This window comes from Lissotriton helveticus, chromosome 6 (genome assembly GCF_964261635.1).
Source record: "Lissotriton helveticus chromosome 6, aLisHel1.1, whole genome shotgun sequence".
NCBI lineage: Eukaryota > Metazoa > Chordata > Amphibia > Caudata > Salamandridae > Lissotriton > Lissotriton helveticus.
The window spans coordinates 502,975,003-502,996,006 of NC_136067.1; positions in this window are offsets into that span (position 1 = coordinate 502,975,003).

Genomic DNA, 21,004 nt, shown 5'->3' on the forward strand with positions numbered 1-21,004 from the left:
CTTTTAACATAACTGTGTATTTCCTTCCCTTATAGTTACTGTTCTTTTTTAAAAAATATTTTTTTGGTTAGCTTCCGGTACGCGTACCGGGTAGCGCTCCGGGAGCGAACTAAGAGAAATACAGGTTGGCAGAGTTCCAAATATTCTACCAATTTTTTTATAATGGGGAGTTAGTTCTGAAAAGAACTTTTTTTTTTATGTTTTTGTTGTTTTATTTTTTTTTTGTATTTTTTGAACATTTTTTTACTTTTTTTGTATTTTCTGAACGTTTTTAAAATTTTTTTGGTTTTTTTGGGGGGGGGGGAAACAAAAACGATCCATTATAAAGGGCTCAACAGGAGCAAAAAAAAAAAAAGAATTTATTTTTTGGTGCGTCTTGTGCAAACATTAATATGATTTTGAATTGCTCGCAAAATCAAAGTGATGCTACTTTCTCTGTAGCAGATGAAAGCGCCACATTCCACGCACACTTGTTTTACGTGCCCAAACAACATTTGGATGTTTGCAATCACCTCCCTCGCCTCTGGTCCCGACACCTCTGGAACCACCGATCTTCTTGCCATTTGGAGGGGATTTTGTTGTTGGTCACGTAGCTGGGCAGCACTATAGTTATTTGGGTGCCACCTACTCATATGCCGATGCATAGTATGATTGCCATAACTATATTTTTTATCAGTGCCCCTTGACAATCTGTCACCGCATATGCGGCAAAACACGTAACGAGCATTCACTTTCTTTTGCCCCTCAGGAATTCTGTAGAATTGCCAGATATAATTCTCCTGTCGATTGTACCTCCTGGGCTCCTCTGGCAAAAACTCATGCTCTTCCTCCTCTTCCTCCTCTTCCTGTTCTTCCTCTTCTTGCAGAATTACTTCTGCAGGTGGTCCTCTCTTTCTTGGATTTGGTGGAGGTGGTGGGCTAGCACCAGCTGAAGCTACTAATGAAGCCATCACAAAGTCTCAATAAAGGGTCTTTCTCTCACCAAGATGAAAGTCAGAGTGATGAAAGAAGGAGGGGTTTTCATCATTTGGGAAAAACAAAAGTTCTAAACCAATGAAAAGTGTCCATTTTAGATCACATGACCTTGTATTACATCATTAGGAAACCAAAAGTGAAATGAACCAATGAAAAGTGTTATTATCGAGTCACATGACCTGCTATGTTTACATTACGCGGTCGGCGCCGCGCCGCGGATCGCTTCCGGTTCGCGTACCGCTCCGCTTCCGGGTACGCGAACGTAGCACGTAATATGACGTATTACGCGAGAACGCGAAACGTCATGCTGACGCGAAGCGTCGCGATGTTGTTTTGTAACGCGAGAGGTGCGCTAAAGGAACGTTTACCAGTTCGCGTACCGGGTCGCGCCTCCGGATTGAGCTAACGGGAAGCTAACCGGTACGCGTACTGGGAGCGAAACAAAAAAAAATAAAAAAAAAATTGTATAAAAAACATGTAAAAAATATTTTTCTTTTTAAAGAATAATACATTGTAAAGGTTTTGATATTAGCTATTAAAAAACCAATGAAATTCACTGAAAAAACCATAGGTTATAGACCATATATAGTTAGGAATTAGCATTTACAAAACCTTAAAAATTCACTGAAAAAACCATAGGTTATAGACCATATATAGTTAGGGATTAGCATTTAAAAAACCTTATTTTACTCACACAAAACCATTGAAATTCCATATATAGTTAGTTGTACTAACTATATATCACGCACCCGCAATCCACTGCTGATGATGTCACATATTACATCATTCATGACATGGTCAGTGACATCACTGATGACATCACTGATGACATCTCAAATGACATCACTGATGACATCACTGATGACATCATCCAGTGACTGTGTGTTTCTGTAAAGTTTAAATATGTTTTACATATTGATGAATGAGTAGATGTAGAAGTGTCTGGATGAAGGATTTAGTAGGTGCGTGACTGACTGTATGAGTGAGTGATTAAATGTGTCTCACTGAGTGCATGGGTTAGTGACTAAACTGTCTTAATTTGTGCATCATTATGTCTGTTGTTCTGTAAACTGCTGCATGTGTTGATCAGTAGCTATATGAGTAACTATATAGGTTATTGATTGGTTGCCCAAGCATTTGTATGGGAGACTGAGTGTGTGTGTGAGTGGCTGGGAAGTGTATGACTCTGTGCATAGATGTATGGGTTCAAAAGTGCATGTTGGAAACAGCTGTATGGGCGGTTGACTGTGTGCATGACTGTATTGGTGAGTGAATAGATATCTCAGTGCTACATGTCAAATTAAGTACATATGTAAAATACAGTACATGTGAGAGTTGACATATATAAATAACTGTGCATAAGAGCCAGTGAATGTGTGAGTGGCTGTATGGATCATTGTGAACTTGTATCCAGGATTGTATAAGTGAGTAAATATGTTTTAGTATTTGTTTGAATAAGTAAGTAAGGTGTGTTTAACTGTATAGTTAAGGAAATGGAGGTGTGATTGATTGTTTGCATGACTGTCTAGGTGTGTGTGTAACTTCATGGATGAGTGACAATCTGTGAGTCTGTGTTTACACTGAGTGTATCTAAGGTTATATTAGAGTCTGAAGAGGTTCATCGTATTATCACAACAGTGATGTCATCAGTAATGTCATTTGAGATGTCATCAGTGATGTCATCAGTGATGTCATTTGAGATGTCATCAGTGATGTCATCAGTGATGTCATTTGAGATGTCATCAGTGATGTCATCAGTGATGTCACTGACCATGTCATGAATGATGTAATATGTGACATCATCAGCAGTGGATTGCGGGTGCGTGATATATAGTTAGTACAACTAACTATATATGGAATTTCAATGGTTTTGTGTGAGTAAAATAAGGTTTTTTAAATGCTAATCCCTAACTATATATGGTCTATAACCTATGGTTTTTTCAGTGAATTTTTAAGGTTTTGTAAATGCTAATTCCTAACTATATATGGTCTATAACCTATGGTTTTTTCAGTGAATATATATATATATATATATATATATATATATATATATATATATATATATATATATATATATATATATATATATTCACTGAAAAAAACATAGGTTATAGACCATATATAGTTAGGAATTAGCATTTAGAAAACCTTATTTTACTCACACAAAACCATTGAAATTCCATATATAGTTAGTTGCACTAACTATATATCGTGCACCCGCAATCCACTGCTGATGATGTCACATATTACATCATTCATGACATGGTCAGTGACATCACTGATGACATCACTGATGACATCTCAAATGACATCACTGATGACATCTCATTTGACATCAATGACCACATCACTGATGATATCATTCATGTGACAATACAATGCATCTCCTCACATTTTAATATAACCTCTGTTTCACCCAGTGTTAAAAAGAGAGTATAATTTTTGAAACCATTGACACACCAATACTAGTTACTACATACGCACTCACTGATTGCTACGTCTACACACACCTTCACTCATTCACCCATACAATCATTCATACATACAATCACTCATCTTTACAACACTATCATATGCACTCATACACCTATACAGACACTCACAGTCTGCCACTCATCCATGGAGTTACTCACACACCTAGTCAGTCCTGTAAAGAATCAATGACACTTCCATTTTCTTGTCTATACAGTTAAACATAGAGCACCTTACATTTTCAAACATATACTAACACATACTTACCTTCTTATACAATCATTGATACAAGTACAGATTGATCTGCACAGAGTCACACACCTCCCAGCTAGCCACACACACACTCAGTCTCCCATACAAATACTTGGGCAATCAATCAATAACCCATATAGTTACTCATATAGCTACTGATCAACCCATGCAGCAGTTTACAGAACAACAGACATAATGATGCACAAATTAAGACAGTTTAGTCACTAACCCATGCAGTCAGTGAGACACATTTAATCACTCACTCATACAGTCAGTCATGCACCTACTAAATCCTTCGTCCAGACACTTACACATCCACTCATTCTTCAATATGTAAGACATATTTAAACTTTATAGAAACAAAAAATCACTGGATGTTGTTATCAGTGATGTCATCAGTGATGTCATTTGAGATGTCATCAGTGATGTCATCAGTGATGTCACTGACCATGTCATGAATGATGTAATATGTGACATCATCAGCAGTGGATTGCGGGTGCACGATATATAGTTAGTGCAACTAACTATATATGGAATTTCAATGGTTTTGTGTGAGTAAAATAAGGTTTTCTAAATGCTAATTCCTAACTATATATGGTCTATAACCTATGGTTTTTTCAGTGAATTTTCATGGTTTTGTAAATGCTAATTCCTAACTATATATGGTCTATAACCTATGGTTTTTTCTGTGAATATATATATATATATATATATATACACACACACATATATATATATATATACACATATATATATATATATACATATATATATATTCATCACATCTTCAAAATGCTTGGGGCATTTGTGATGAATAGATACACACGGCCGGTCCCTGCCTTGGAAGAAGCACCATCTCCAGCCAAACACAAGGAGAGGCTGGGAGCTGAACTGATCCGCTCCGACGGCACCTCTCTCTAGATGCGAACGAACTCGCCAACTGACAAATCCCGCACCCACTAAAGGATTTTAATATGCTCTAAATTTTTTAAATATGCATTGAACTTACTTAAAGCAGAAACAATACCTGCAATGTGGTGCCTACATGCCCCAGAAGGCAGCGCAGCAACACGTGATGGGAGGAGCTGCTGCGGGAACATGGGGTATGAATAAAAACCGAAAAACAAAACACTGCAGGCTTCAATGGTATTTATGAGCTGCCCATGAAGAAGGGGCCCGAGTGCCTTGAAACGCGTCGGCAAACATTAACCAAAGAGGGATGATTTTGGCGAGCTGCATAGAATGCCGGATGGTGAGAGAGAGGTCGTGTTGCTCTTCAAAATGCTTGGGGCATTTGTGATGAACATATATATATATATATATATATATACACATATATATATATACATAGATATATACATATATATATATATATATATATATATATATATATATATATATATATATATATATATATATATATATATATATATATATATATATATATATATCTATATATATATATATTACCTACTGGCGGTCGCCAGTAGGTATATATAGTTAGGATTTTTTCTCTATGGGTTTTTTGAAAATTCTATGTCTAATAACTTTGGCGTTTGTGGACGGAATTGGCTGAAATTTTCAGGAAAATGGCACATTTTGTTTCTGAGCAGCCTTTGAAAATTTGGGGGGGGTTCGTCCAGTGGGGGCCGAGAAAAAAGGGGGGTCCCAAAACGTGTTTTTAACATTGAGTTTTCCATAGGGCGGTTGGCCTCACTTTTAGCCCGAACGGCTGAATGGATTTGCACGAAACTTGGCAAAATTGTAGGGACTGGTAGCCCGATGTGCCTTTTGTAGGTCTCAATATATGTGCTCCAGTGGATTTTGAGAAATTAACGTTTAAAAAAAGATATATATCTGTAACAGCGGACCGGGCAGCGCTCTGGTTCGCGGACTTTTCGCGCAACGGAGCTTTGTGAAGCGAAGCTGATTGGTTCTCCGGCGTCTGTCAACATTCCAAACAGTCCGTAGCGGCCGCCATCTTGTCTCTCGGTAGGATCGAGAGACAAGAGGAGGTCAAAACAAAGGGGGAAATAACTATAAGGGGGCATAATAGATCCTCGCTGACCCCCTAGGTTTGATGTGGAGGTTTTAAAAGGGCCCCGCGGGGCGAAAAAAAAAATAATAATAATAATTGAACGGCTGAATGGATTTGCACGAAACTTGGCAAAATATTAGGGACTGGTAGCCCGATGTGCCTTTGCTAGGTCTCAATATATGTGCTCCAGTGGATTTTGAGAAATTAACGTTCAAAAAAAGATATATATCTGTAACAGCGCTCCGCTTCGCGTAACGGAGGTTTGCGAAGCTGATTGGTCATTCTGTCACTGGGCTATAGTTGGGCTACATCTGGCTGATATTTGGGCTACATTTGTTTTTTTGTGTGTCTGGCGGCCATCTTTGGGCTACATTGGGCTACATTGGGCTTCATTGGGCTACATTCGGCTAATTAGCAAATAGCTCATCGCAAACTAGGAATGGTAAAGAATCGCTATTTATTCCTTAAAGTTCGCTATTTAGGAAATGCAAAAAACTTTGATGATATATATGGCGGTTCATCTCTAACAAGATAAGAAGCATAGGGATACATTTATGATGACTGGCGCATCACCAGGGATGTGTTAGTCATTCTGTGCCGCTGTTCCGTCACCTATGGTGTGCTGCATTTACAATGCGGCGCATCATGGGGCAAAAACAGCACAGATGCGTGATGTATCTGTGCCGTAAAGGTGGCGCATTGCTGGAGTTGTATCGCAAGTGTGATGAAGCTCCAGCAAGGGTCGGGGGTGCCCCTGTCGCAGGGTTTCTGTTCTCACACAGAACTGTGGACAGAGGATTGGAACCTCGGCGAATGCATTGCTGGAGTTGTATCGCAAGTGTGATGAAGCTCCAGCAAGGGTCGGGGGTGCCCCTGTCGCAGGGTTTCTGTTGTCACACAGAACTGTGGACAGAGGATTGGAACCTCGGCGAATTAGGGTGTCCCAAAACTCACGTTAGTAATCAAAAACTCCTTAGCAAGCTAGGTACAGTGTCACATTGGATATAACAAACTCTCAATGTTTAGACAATCCAGAATATGAACTTATAGTACCTCAGGATACGTGGAACTCATGAACAGTCGGTCGTTATAGATTTCTTAGAAACCAGAACATGGAGTTAAGAAGAACAGATGTGTATTTGAAATGTTTATTTACTAATGCCGTCTTCTCAGGCGTAGTACCTTAGATAATAAAAGAACACATATTATCAGTAGCAAAATTACCAGCATAGTTACTAGTACATAAAAAGTGAATGGTGATAGTATGTTAACATGCTGTAAATGAATAAGAGTTAGCAACACTTATAAGCAGCCGCGGGCCGTGGAGGGAGTTACGGTGAGGCAGGGAGGCGGGGAGGGGGAGAAGCAGGGTGGAGAATACAAGTACACATATTATCAGTAGCAAAATTACCAGCATAGTTACTAGTACATAAAAAGCGAATGGTGACAGTATGTTAACATGCTGTAAATGAATAAGAGTTAGCAACACTTATAAGCAGCCGCGGGCCGTGGAGGGAGTTACGGTGGGGCAGGGAGGCGGGGAGGGGGAGGGGCAAGGTAGAGAGGGCTCCACCCTGCTTCTCCCCCTCCCCGCCTCCCTGCCCCATCGTAACTCCCTCCACGGCCCGCGGCTGCTTATATCTCACCCTCCCTAATACACATATTATATTATTTGCTAAGAAGGTCTCTTTGTGTTGGTTTAGGGCGTGCCCATACTTTAGTGTCTTAGATTTGAAGGAATCACATCACCATACACCAGCTCTCTCTTCATGTGAACCGCATCAACTGTTGTGTATGTGTGTTCGGCAAAGCAATATAAAACCCGCCTCATGCCCAGAATTGGCAGAAGTTGCACTTATGTTATGAGTATGAAGTCGTGGAGATCAGACCTCATAACAATTCTGTATCGTGTTGTTCTTGAAACTTTAGCACTCGCTGTACAGATATAGTTTAACAAGTAAAGCAGATAGTAGACCAATAACATATTATTCTCATGTAAACCACGATGAACTACTAGGTGGAAAGCTAAAGCAACAACTAAGTGTCGTGTGCAGAAGTTGCAAAAAAGGAAAAATGGCGTTTAAACCGGTAATGAGCCCATGCTAACTTAACACGGTGTAAAGATATCCAGGACCTAGATGACACCTCCTCATGATCCGGAAACGAACTGAATAAGATAATAGAAGTGCCATCTCATGAGAGCAGATTGCAAGTTTATATGTGGACGGTCCGCAAGGTAAAGCATTAAAAACTAGGAAAATTTAATGCTAAAGAAAAATAAAACAGCCAAGTACTTTATCGAGTCTTAAGCCAATAGGCAAGGTAAATAATAAAAACTTGACAAATAAGTCAATGAATTGTCAATGAAATGCTAGTACTCAGCATATCAAACATGAAAAAGGTCTATGACATAACTGTGTATGCAAAATAAGCTGCAACAGCCTCCAATAGGAAGTCACCGTCTTCATCCGAAAACAGTTCAGCCATCCAATTTAAAAGCGGAAAAGAACATACGTGCTCTCCCAGCACCGGATCCTCTATCACCATCAGAGGACAGCTCGGTGGGTTTTCAAGAAAGCTCTCTTCCAAGAAAGACTGTGCTGCCGCCAGTAAATTCCAGGGACCAAGTAGTCCATGCATCAATGCCACAGCCATAATCCTTTCGCCAGGACAAACCAACTCGTGAGTAATGATAGGAGTCATCAGCTGATTAAAGTCGACGTCAGGAGAAACCGGTCCGCAGAGACACAAATCAATGGCCCAATCGAAATCACAGGTCAGGCAGTGAAATACAGGCTGGACACAGGTGAAGTAGGAGAACCGAAAAGATAATCCATATGCCGTGCTTAATATCGCCAACGGCATTGTGCCATAATATTCTAGCATGCGATTGCGGAACAGTGTCAGCAGCTGCAGGGTCGGAGGTTGCATAGGAGGGACATCCATATTTAAAAATGTAAAAAAGCACAAGAGCGTCCGCTGGTAATGCAAGTAAAAATGCCAATCCACGAACCAGAGTGCAGAAAATACAATGAAAGGAAGCAGGGATGACTCCAAAGATTTTCTCAAATGAAGTCACGAGACCACTGGTAACAACTTTAAAAAAGTGTGTCAGGGACTTTGTGGAGGATGCGTTAAAGATAGTCGGAAACATGTTGCTGAAATTGAAAGGCAAATCTTAATTGAAAAGGGTGTGCACCTCTGTACGGGTGTTCGCTATGTGAAGTACGAAAGTTTCACGGGCCGAACTCAAGGCCACCTCTCTCTGAGACAAAAGAGCTCTTATTCTTGCCATGCCGTTGAAACGTGTCCCAAGGTTGGTATTTGTGGCCAGATTGAAAACTCCCTATGTTCATGTGTGGGAGGAAATAGAACATTTCTGCAGCAAATAACCCGTTCACTTACTGTTACGATAAAAGGAATACTTTTAATTAACTCAGAACAATCTTCATTATTGAGCATCAAATAACTACCATTTTCCAACAACTTGAACGTGGGGATGATAGCAGGAACTGGTGTGCCTTGCAACACGCAAGCCATATTTGGTCGGTGTTTGTTGCATGAACCGTGTAACTGTATGTGCCTACACATTAGTGAATGATCTGGCGTCTCAGTGCATTCCTCTCCATTCAGATAAACTTCTTGATCATCTTTGAAACATCTGTATGTGTATGGAAGCGACCAGACCTCATGAAGAAAAGCACTACCTAAAGGTTCATAACGACCTATTGGTATATATTTCATACAATTTGAAAACTTATATAAAGCAAAAGGCAGCGTTATTAAACCGTGGATAAGGCATGTTGTCAAAAAACCCGCAATCCTCTGCTGATGATGTCACTGAGCATGTCATGAATGATGTAATATGTGACATCATCAGCAGTGGATTACGGGTAATAGTATCTCTAGTTTACTCCCCTATAGCTGTCTTTATTTTAACATAAGTGTGTGTTTCCCTCCCTTATACTTACTGTTTTTGGTTCGCTTCCAGTTCGCGTACCGGCGAGCGAACTAGGAAGCGAACTAAGAGAAATAAAGGTTGGCACAGTTCCAAATATTGTACCATTTTTTTAATAACAGGGAGGTAGTTCTGAAAAGAACTTTTTTTTTTATTTTTCTGAACATTTTTTTACTGTTTTTGAATTTTTCGGAACAGTTTTATATTTTTTTGGGTTTTTCTTGGAGGGGGCAATGAAAACGATTCATTGTAAAGGGCTCAACAGGAGCAACAAAACAAAAAAAAGAAGTATTTATTATTTTGGGCGTTTCGGACAAACTTGCATATGATAGTCAATAGCTCTGTTGATCAGAGTGATGCTTCTTTCTCCGTAGGAAATGAATCCATCGCAAAATACGCAGGTGTGTTTTACTTCACCAAATCTCATTTGTATATTTGGCACCATCTCCCTGCCCTCTGGTCCCGTTACTTCCGGTACAACAGATCTTCTGGCCATAATAGGGAGATTATCTAGGTCGTTCCGAAACTGTGCAGCACTGTAGTTGTTAGGATGCCACCTAGTCATATGGCGATGCATTGTGTAGTTTCCGAAACTGTATTTTTTGTCGGTCCCTCTGGACAGTCTATCTTGACATATAAGGCAAGTTACGTATCTTGCATTTACTTTTTTCTGACCTTTGGGAATTTTAAAAAATTGCCAAATGAAGTTTTCTTTCCGGTGAGACGTCCTGGGCTGCTCAGGCAAAAACTGCCTCTCTTCGTGCTCGTCCTCCTGTTCCTCTTCTTCTTCTTCTTGTTGAATTATAACTTGAGCAGGTGGTCCACTCTTCCTTGGATGTGGTGGAGGTGGTGGGGAAGCACCAGCTGAAGCTACTAAAGAAGCCATTGCTCAGTGATCACAAAGGGTCTTTCTCTCACAATGATGAAAGTCAGAGTGAGGAAAGAAGGAGGGATTTTCATCATTTGGGAAAAACAAGAGTTCTCAACCAATCAAAAGTGTTCATTTTAGATTATATGACCTAGTCTTACATCATTAGGAAACCAAAAGTGAAATGAACCAATGAAAAGTGTTATTACCCAGTCACATGACTTGCTGTGTTTACGTTAAGCGCTTTGCAGGGCCTCCCGGTTTGCTTCCAGAAACCTGCGCTTTGCGACTCGCTTCGCGTACCAGTTCGCTAACGTAGTACGTCATATGACGTATCACGCGACAACGTGAAACGTCATGCGGACGGGAGGCGTCACGATGTTGTTTTGTAACGCGGCACTTGCGGTAAAGAAACGTTTACCGGCTCGCGGTCTATTTCGCGGCATCAAGGTCAGCTAACGGGAAGCTTCCCGATTTGCGAAGCGGGAACGAAGAAAAAAAAATATTTAAAAAAAAAATTATTCATAAACATATAAAATATATTTTTGGATTTAAAGAAGAATACATTTTACAGCTACAGATATTAGCTGTTAAAAAACCAATGAAATTCACAGAAAAAAACATAGGTTATGGACCATATATAGTTAGGAATTAGCATTTACAAAACCTTGAAAATTCACTGAAAAAACCATAGGTTATAGACCATATATAGTTAGGAATTAGCATTTACAAAACCTTGAAAATTCACTGAAAAAACCATAGGTTATAGACCATATATAGTTAGGAATTAGCATTTAAAAAACCTTATTTTACTCACACAAAACCATTGAAATTCCATATATAGTTAGTTGCACTAACTATATATCGCGCACCCGCAATCCACTGCTGATCATGTCACATATTACATCATTCATGACATGGTCAGTGACATCACTGATGACATCACTGATGACATCTCAAATGACATCACTGATGACATCACTGATGACATCTCATTTGACATCATTCTTGTGCTAATACGATAAACCTCTTCAGACTCTAATATAACCTTAGATACACTCAGTGTATACAGACACTCACACACTGCCACTCATCCATGGAGTTACTCACACACCCAGTCAGTCATGCAAAGAAACAATCTCACCTCCATTTCTTCAACTATACAGTTAAACACACCTTACTTATTGAAACATATACTAACACATATTTACACTCTTATACAATCCCTGATACAAGTTCACAATGATCGATACAACCACTCACTCATTCAGTGGCTCTCATGCACAGTTATTTATATATGCCAACTCTCACATGTACTGTGTTTTACATATGTACTTACTATGACATGTAGCATTGAGATATCCATTCACTCATCAATACACTCATGCACACAGTCAACTGCCCATGTAGCTGTTTCCACATGCACTCTTGAACTCATACACCTAGTGAATAAACTGCTCACACATCTATGCATAGAGTCTCACACCTTCCAGCCACCCCCACACAAACTCAATCTCCCATAGAAATACTTGGGCAACCAATTAATAACACATATAGCCTCTCGTATAGCTAATGATCAACACATGCAGCAGTTTACAGAACAACAGACATAATGATGCACAAATTAAGACAGTTTAGTCACTAACCCATGCATTCAGTGAGACACATTTAATCACTCACTCATACAGTCAGTCATGCACCTACTAAATCCTTCATCCAGACACTTATACATCCACTCAAGACATATTTTAACTTTACAGAAAATTACAGTCACTGGATGTTGTCATCAGTGATGTCATCAGTGATGTCATTTGAGATGTCATCAGTGATGTCATCAGTGATGTCACTGACCATGTCATGAATGATGTAATATGTGACATGATCAGCAGTGGATTGCGGGTGCGCGATATATAGTTAGTGCAACTAACTATATATGGAATTTCAATGGTTTTGTGTGAGTAAAATAAGGTTTTTTAAATGCTAATTCCTAACTATATATGGTCTATAACCTATGGTTTTTTCAGTGAATTTTCAAGGTTTTGTAAATGCTAATTCCTAACTATATATGGTCTATAACCTATGGTTTTTTCAGTGAATATATATATATATATTCACTGAAAAAACCATAGGTTATAGACCATATATAGTTAGGAATTAGCATTTACAAAACCTTGAAAATTCACTGAAAAAACCATAGGTTATAGACCATATATAGTTAGGAATTAGCATTTAAAAAACCTTATTTTACTCACACAAAACCATTGAAATTCCATATATAGTTAGTTGCACTAACTATATATCGCGCACCCGCAATCCACTGCTGATGATGTCACATATTACATCATTCATGACATGGTCAGTGACATCACTGATGACATCACTGATGACATCTCAAATGACATCACTGATGACATCTCACTTGACATCAATGATCACATCACTGATGATATCATTCATGTGACAATACAATGCATCTCCTCACATTTTAATATAACCTCTGTTTCACCCAGTGTTAAAAACAGAGTATAATTTTTGAAACCATTGACACACCAATACTAGTTACTACATACGTACTCACTGATTCCTACGTCTACACACACATTCACTCATTCACCCATACAATCATTCATACATACAATCACTCATGTTTACAACACAATCATATGCACTCATACACCTATACAGACACTCACACTCTGCCACTCATCCATGGAGTTACTCACACACCTAGTCAGTCCTGTAAAGAATCAATCACACTTCCATTTTCTACTCTATACAGTTAAACATAGAGCACCTTACGTTTTCAACCATATACTAACACATACTTACTCTCTTATACAATCATTGATACAAGTACACATTGATCTGTACAGAGTCACACACCTCCCATCCAGCCACACACACACTCAGTCTCCCATGCAAATACTTGGGCAATCAATCAATAACCCATATAGTTAATCATATAGCTACTGATCAAAACATGCAGCAGTTTACAGAACAACAGACATAATGATGCACAAATTAAGACACTTTAGTCACTAACCCATGCACTCAGTGAGACACATTTAATCACTCACTCATGCATTCAGTCATGCACCTACTAAATCCTTTGTCCAGACACTTATACTTCCACTCATTCTTCAATATGTAAGACACATTTTAACTTTACAGAAACATACAGTCACTGGATGTTGTCATCAGTGATGTCATCAGTGATGTCATTTGAGATGTCATCAGTGATGTCATCAGTGATGTCACTGACCATGTCATGAATGATGTAATATGTGACATCATCAGCAGTGGATTGCAGGTGCGCGATATATAGTTAGTGCAACTAACTATATATGGAATTTCAATGGTTTTGTGTGAGTAAAATAAGGTTTTTTAAATGCTAATTCCTAACTATATATGGTCTATAACCTATGGTTTTTTCAGTGAATTTTCAAGGTTTTGTAAATGCTAATTCCTAACTATATATGGTCTATAACCTATGGTTTTTTCAGTGAATTTCAATGGTTTTTTAATAGCAAATATCATAAGCTGTCGAATGTCAAGTACGTGGTAAGTGAAAACATTTTCGTGTTTATGCACACTGATCTGCTTTGAATGGTGCCCCCCCCCCTCATTTCTATTAGGAGTACTCTCTCTTTGCAGATAGTGAAAGGTAGTTAACGCAGGTCTTTGCCCCCATTGTAATCCGTCGTGCCTGCTTCTCTCTCCATTTGATTCATTGTTATCCAAGTATTTACTGTTTTAGAATTAGTTCTCTTTGGTTCATTCTCTATTTACAAACAAACACAGAGTCGCAATACTCTGTTTAGTCTTTGCAGATAACGAAAAATCGTGTAAAAAAAAAGAAAAGGAATCGAGCAAAATCAGTAGGCCACTAATGGGATCTCTTTTTGACCTCGCTAAAATAGAAACATTAGGAACAACCCCTCATGACAAATACAAAACTAGTGAGATGAACTGAACTCCACACAATGATGGCTGCAAAACAGCTCTGCTCCGCCACCCACCCCGCCCAAAATAACGATAAAGAACGGCTGCCATGATTGGTTGCGGAATGACCACGACGGAGCTACGAAATGGTGCTGCTCTCATGCTAACCCCAGCTTCAGTCTGAAACATCCAGAAACACTGTAGACTACCAATTCGATCAGTTCCGGTAGCGCCCCAATGTAACCCGGTAGAGAAGAACTAGCCCTCCCCTCTTTGACTGATGGTTCTTGTTGCCTGTCCCTTCTGTTGTCATTTAACAGAACTATTTAGCCTGCTGAAAGGGGTTGTGTTCCGACCGCTGGTTGGTGGAGACATTTTGACTATATTCTGTACCTGCGTTGTCGCGTAATGCGTCATATGACGCGCCGCGTTAGCGCATCCGGAAGTCATCCGGGGCGCGCAGCGCGTAACGTAAGCATAACAAGTCATGTGACTTGTTAATAAAACTTTTCATTGGTTCATTTTACTTTTCTTATTGTAATGATGAAAGGCTTGGTCATATGACCTAAAAATTACGCTTTTCATTACTTCCGAACATTATTTTTTCTTAAATATATGTTATAATGTTCCAGGCTAATGTACTTTCCCGGAAATTTTACAACTGTCCTGCAAGTAAAATATATTCTTTTTTCGAGAAAAAGAGCGTTTCTTCGTCCCATGACGGAGCCGTTGAGCAAAAGAGGGTCGACCTGCTGTCTTAGTCGCCGATACGCCTGAATATGAGATTCTTATCGATCACTTTATGTTGCAGGAATAGAAAACACAACAGCCCTTGACCATTTATCTTTACTGCGTTCCTTCGTATTATACCTTTTACCCTTCATGTAATTGGTCTGCTTTATTTCACTTGCCTTTTAATGATTCTAAAACAGTGACTATTATTAAAAACTTTACCAATGTATATACTACTACCATGTTTTCTTTTAAAAACCTTTATTGTGAAAATTTCATTATACAAATACGAGCCTATAACCACGTGGGCCGGCCACGGAGCAAACTGTAATCGTATATGATAAATAGACATTTACACTGTAGAGGAACGTAACGGGCGGGCCATTAGGTTGCAAGAACTAAGGTGTCTAACAGTTACGGAATCGGTGGACGTACATTTTATAATTAAAATACGACAGGGCCAGTTACAATAAAATTATCTAGATATACATTTGCGGGCAAGTACCATGGGTGACGTTAATTCGAACTTTCAACAGTACAGTAATCAATAACACATCAGAACTTAATATCAATAGGGATGTCGAAATATTCAATCAATTCTCGTCCCCGCCCGCCATGTGCTTCAAAACTGCATACGTATCTCGTGATTTCAAGGTTCTGCAACCAGTACACAACAAGGAGTTACGAGTCCCATTTATTCTGGCGCCATTTTGGGCGAGGACGGGCAGGTCCAGGATATAGTCAAAATGTCTCTACCAACCATCGACTATGATGATGTTCATATACTATATTTATTAGAGTAACACTCAGATGTCCACATGAAATAAATTTGCCACAATCTAAACATGTTATTTTAATCTTTCCAAAGTTCTTCTAAATATTTGGGACCGTTTCCCTTGCCTCTGAAGCTCTCAGTGCCACTTCTTTGATGAATGTACTAGCAGGTCAGGGGTTCTCCTCCAAATCTCTTTTATGCAGCACTATAATTAATTGGTGCCACCTCTCCATATGACAATGCATGGTATAGTTACCACAACTATATTTTTTTTCGGTTCCTCTAGAGAGTTCATCGTGGCAGATGAAGCGTGTAACGTACCGGGCATTTACCTTTTTTTGCATGTACAGGAAAGGAAAAAAAAATCGAGCGTCCGAGTTCTAAGGTGTCCCAGGGCCATTTTAGTGGACCAGGCCCAAATCCAAAGAACAGGCCGCCATTTTCAGAGTCCTGTTGCAGCCGCCTGTCGCTGTAGCATCAAGAGCAGCCGAAACTCAGCTGAATGGCAACTGAAACGGTAAAGGGGCGCCCCACTACAGCAGACGAGCCAGGCCCAAATCCAAAGAACTGCTATCTCACAGGCTAATGGGGCGACCCACGCCGAGTTTCAGCATTGTAGGATGACCACACAAGTACAGCAACTTGCTAGACATCACCTCGGTGCCATCCGGATCTCGGCGCCCCACTGCAGATGAAGTGCCTCTCAACTATGAAACCACCACGGTGACATCCGGATCTTGGCGCGTTGTGCTGCCTTCGGCCTATTCGCACATCGGTCCGCTACTGACGCCATCTCACAGGCTAATGGGGCGACCCACGCCGAGTTTCAGCATTGTAGGATGACCACACCAGTACAGCAACTTGCTAGACATCACCTCGGTGCCATCCGGATCTCGGCGCCCCACTGCAGATGAAGTGCCTCTCAACTATGAAACCACCACGGTGACATCCGGATCTTGGCGCGTTGTGCTGCCTTCGGCCTATTCGCACATCGGTCCGCTACTGACGCCATCTCACAGGCTAATGGGGCGACCCACGCCGAGTTTCAGCATTGTAGGATGACCACACCAGTACAGCAACTTGCTAGACATCACCTCGGTGCCATCCGGATCTCGGCGCCCCACTGCAGATGAAGTGCCTCTCAACTATGAAACCACCACGGTGACATCCGGATCTTGGCGCGTTGTGCTGCCTTCGGCCTATTCGCACATCGGTCCGCTACTGACGCCATCTCACAGGCTAATGGGGCGACCCACGCCGAGTTTCAGCATTGTAGGATGACCACACCAGTACAGCAACTTGCTAGACATCACCTCGGTGCCATCCGGATCTCGGCGCCCCACTGCAGATGAAGTGCCTCTCAACTATGAAACCACCACGGTGACATCCGGATCTTGGCGCGTTGTGCTGCCTTCGGCCTATTCGCACATCGGTCCGCTACTGACGCCATCTCACAGGCTAATGGGGTGACCCACGCCGAGTTTCAGCATTGTAGGATGACCACACCAACTTGCTAGACATCACCTCAGTGCCATCCGAATCTTGGCATCTCAACGCCTAGTGGTATCTTCCATACAAAAAATATTGTTACGCTGCCTTTGGCCCCATTCGCACATCAGTCCGCAACTTAGACATCACCTCGGTGCCATCCGGATCTTGGCATCTCAGCGCCTTGTGGTGTCAGTCAGAAAATATTGTTGTGCTGCCTTCGGCCTATTCGCACATCGGTCCGCTACTGACGCCATCTCACAGGCCAACGGGGCGCCCCACGCCGACTTTCAGCATTGTAGGATGGCCACACCAGTACCACAACTTGCAAGACACCACCTCGGTGCCATCCGGATCTTGGCATCTCAGCGCCTTGTGGTCTCTTCTACACCGGAAATATAGTAGAAAATATTGTTGCGCTGCCTTTGGCCCCATTCACACATCAGTCCGCTACTGACACCATCTCACAGGCCAACGGGGCGCCCCACGCCGACTTTCAACATGGTAGGATGGCCACAGAAGTGCGACAACTTACTAGACACCACCTCGGTGCCATCCGGATCTTGGCGCGTTGTGCTGCCTTCGGCCTATTCGCACATCGGTCCGCTACTGACGCAAACTCACAGGCCAACGGGGCGCCCCACGCCGACTTTCAGCATTGTAGGATGGCCACACCAGTGCGGCAACTTCCTACACACCACCTCGGTGCCATCCGGATCTTGGCGCGTAGTGAAGCTGCAGCAGCTGCAAATAAGCTTCAGACAGTGTTACAACCGCTGCTCAGAACTCTCAACTATGACACCACCTCGATGCCATCCGGATCTTGGCGCGTTGTATTGCCTTCGGCCTATTCGCACATCGGTCCGCTACTGACGCCGCCTCACGTGCCAACGTATTTTCTCCGCATTTTATACCCTATGCCGCATAACAGGTCATGTGACTTGTTTATAAAACTTTTCATTGGTTCATTTTACTTTTGGTTTCCTAATGATGGAAGGCTTGATCATATGACCTAAAAACAACACTTTTCATTGGATGAAAACTTTTTTTTTCCCCCAAACGATGAAAGCCCCACCTTGTTTCTGGATGTTTCAGACTGAAGCTGGCGTCAGCATGAAAGCACCACCATCTCGTGGCTCCGTCGTGGTCATTCCGCGAGCAATCATGGCAGCCGCTCCCCACCAGAAGCCTGCAGGAGTCGGGGCCCCCAAAACTTTTGATGAATTCTCAAGGCGGAGGGGACGCTTTCGAGAATGGGGTCCAAGACCTAGCAGACAAGCGTCCGATTTCCAAGGTGTCCCAGGGCCATTTCAGTGGACCAGGCCCAAAAAGGAAACAGCCTGCCGCCATTTTGAGAGTCCTGTGACAGCCGCCTATCGCTGCACCGCAAGAGTGGGCGCAACTCAGCTGAATGGCGGATTTTGACACAGTGGACCAAAAGCGGACGGAATGGCAACTGAAACGGTAAAGGGGCGCCCCACTACAACAGACGAGACTCCACCTGGAGAGGCCCGTTCACGCCGCCTCCCCCGGGGCGCCCCACGCCGTTATTCGGAGCAGCATTGTAGGATACCAAAACCAGTGCGGCAACTTACTGGACATCACCTTGGTGCCATCGTTCTGCTGCCTTGGAACTATTCGCACAACAGTTTGCTACTGATGACCCACCCCCCGCGACGCCCCACGCCGTTATTTGCTGGGTGGCAACTTACTAGACATCACTTTTGTGTCATCTAGATTTCGGCGCGTTCTGCTGCCTTGGAACTATTCGCACAACAGTTTGCTACTGATCACCCACCCCCCGCGACGCCCCACGCCGGAAATCTGGACGTTGTGCTGCGTTGGGACTATTCGCACAGCCGACCGCTACTTCGTTGTTTTTCTCTAAAAATGTTTATATGTTATTACTATTTTTGTTTTCTTGTATATATTTATAAATTATTAAAGTTTTATAATCTTACTACTTTGTCGGAGTGCTATATATTTTTAATGTGACACATAATTGTAAAAACTTTGATGTACAAAGAGTCATCCCTGGAATCTTCCGCTTCACGCTCGGTCCCCTCCCCAATCACAATACAGAATGGTTTTCAGATAATAGCAACGCTTCTGCTGTGACGGATCTCATCGAGTGTGGGCCTTGATCTACTATAACTCCTTTGAAGACGGGTGATTCTTTACAGCTGTGGCCATAAACTACATCTGCAGGGCTAGCTGATAGCCTAGGACCGGCCTGGACAATCGGACACAGAGGAAAAGGAGTGTCAGAGGGTGCGGTAGTGAATAGGGCGAAAGGGAGGTGTCGGGCGGGCACAGGGTGTGATTCTCAGGGAAGAACAGCGCAGATGGGGGGAGGTTTATTACCCATGCATAAAACAGAGAGCGGGGGTGACCACTGCCTGGGGGAGATGCTTGCGAGGGTGGGGAGCCATGGTAAGGATCGACAGCGTTCACAGAGTGGATCTGGTCAAGGCATCTAAAATGGCTGCCGTGCACGACAAAAGTGTGGCATTTGAAAAAAGACAAGATGGCGCACACAATGTTTTTCAACAATTCCTGATTTCCTTCGAATCGAACGTTAACAGACGTTGGGGCATATTACCAAAGTTAAGCGATATTTATCCCTAACGATGCATTGCAAAGATTTTTTTACCGTCAGAAATTATCGCAGATAAACCTTGCTATTATCAAGGTTTATCGCAAATACGATAAAAAACGAGCGCAATGCATTAATGTCGCTGAAAACTCCGCGATATTCATGCATTACCGAGCTAATGCTCTTAGCCATGTTATCCACCTCCCATTGGATAACATGGCTAAGAACTGCTCAGGGCAGCTGTTACTTTTTGGAGATATTCGCGCTTATCTCGAATATTTCCAAAAGTTGATAATAGGAGATAGCGATGTTAGCGACTGTTTCCAGTCGCTAACATCTTGGCATGCCCACTTTGCATGTCATTAGTGATAAATATCACTCACATGCAAAGTGGGACCCAAGATGGTCGCTATCTCCTACTAGCCGTCGCTAACTGGTGTTAGCAACAGCTAGGTAATACACATATAATTTTATCTCCGCGAAGCGGAGCGCTGTTACAGATATATATCTTGTTTTTGAACGTTAATTTCTCAAAATGCACTGAAGCACATATATTGAGACATAGCAAAGGCACATCGGGCTACCAGTCCCTAATATTTTACCAAGTTTCGTGCAAATCCATTCAGCCGTTCGATTATTATTATTATTATTTTTTTTTTGCCCCGCGGGGCCCTTTTAAAACCTCCACATCAAACCTAGGGGGTCAGCGAGGATCTACTATGCCCCCTTATGGTCATCAGCCGTTCGATTATTATTATTATTTATTTTTTTGCCCCGCGGGGCCCTTTTAAAACCTCCACATCAAACCTAGGGGGTCAGCGAGGATCTACTATGCCCCCTTATGGTCATTTGCCCCTTCGCTTTGGCCTCCTCTTGTCTCTCATCCTACCGAGAGACAAGATGGCGGC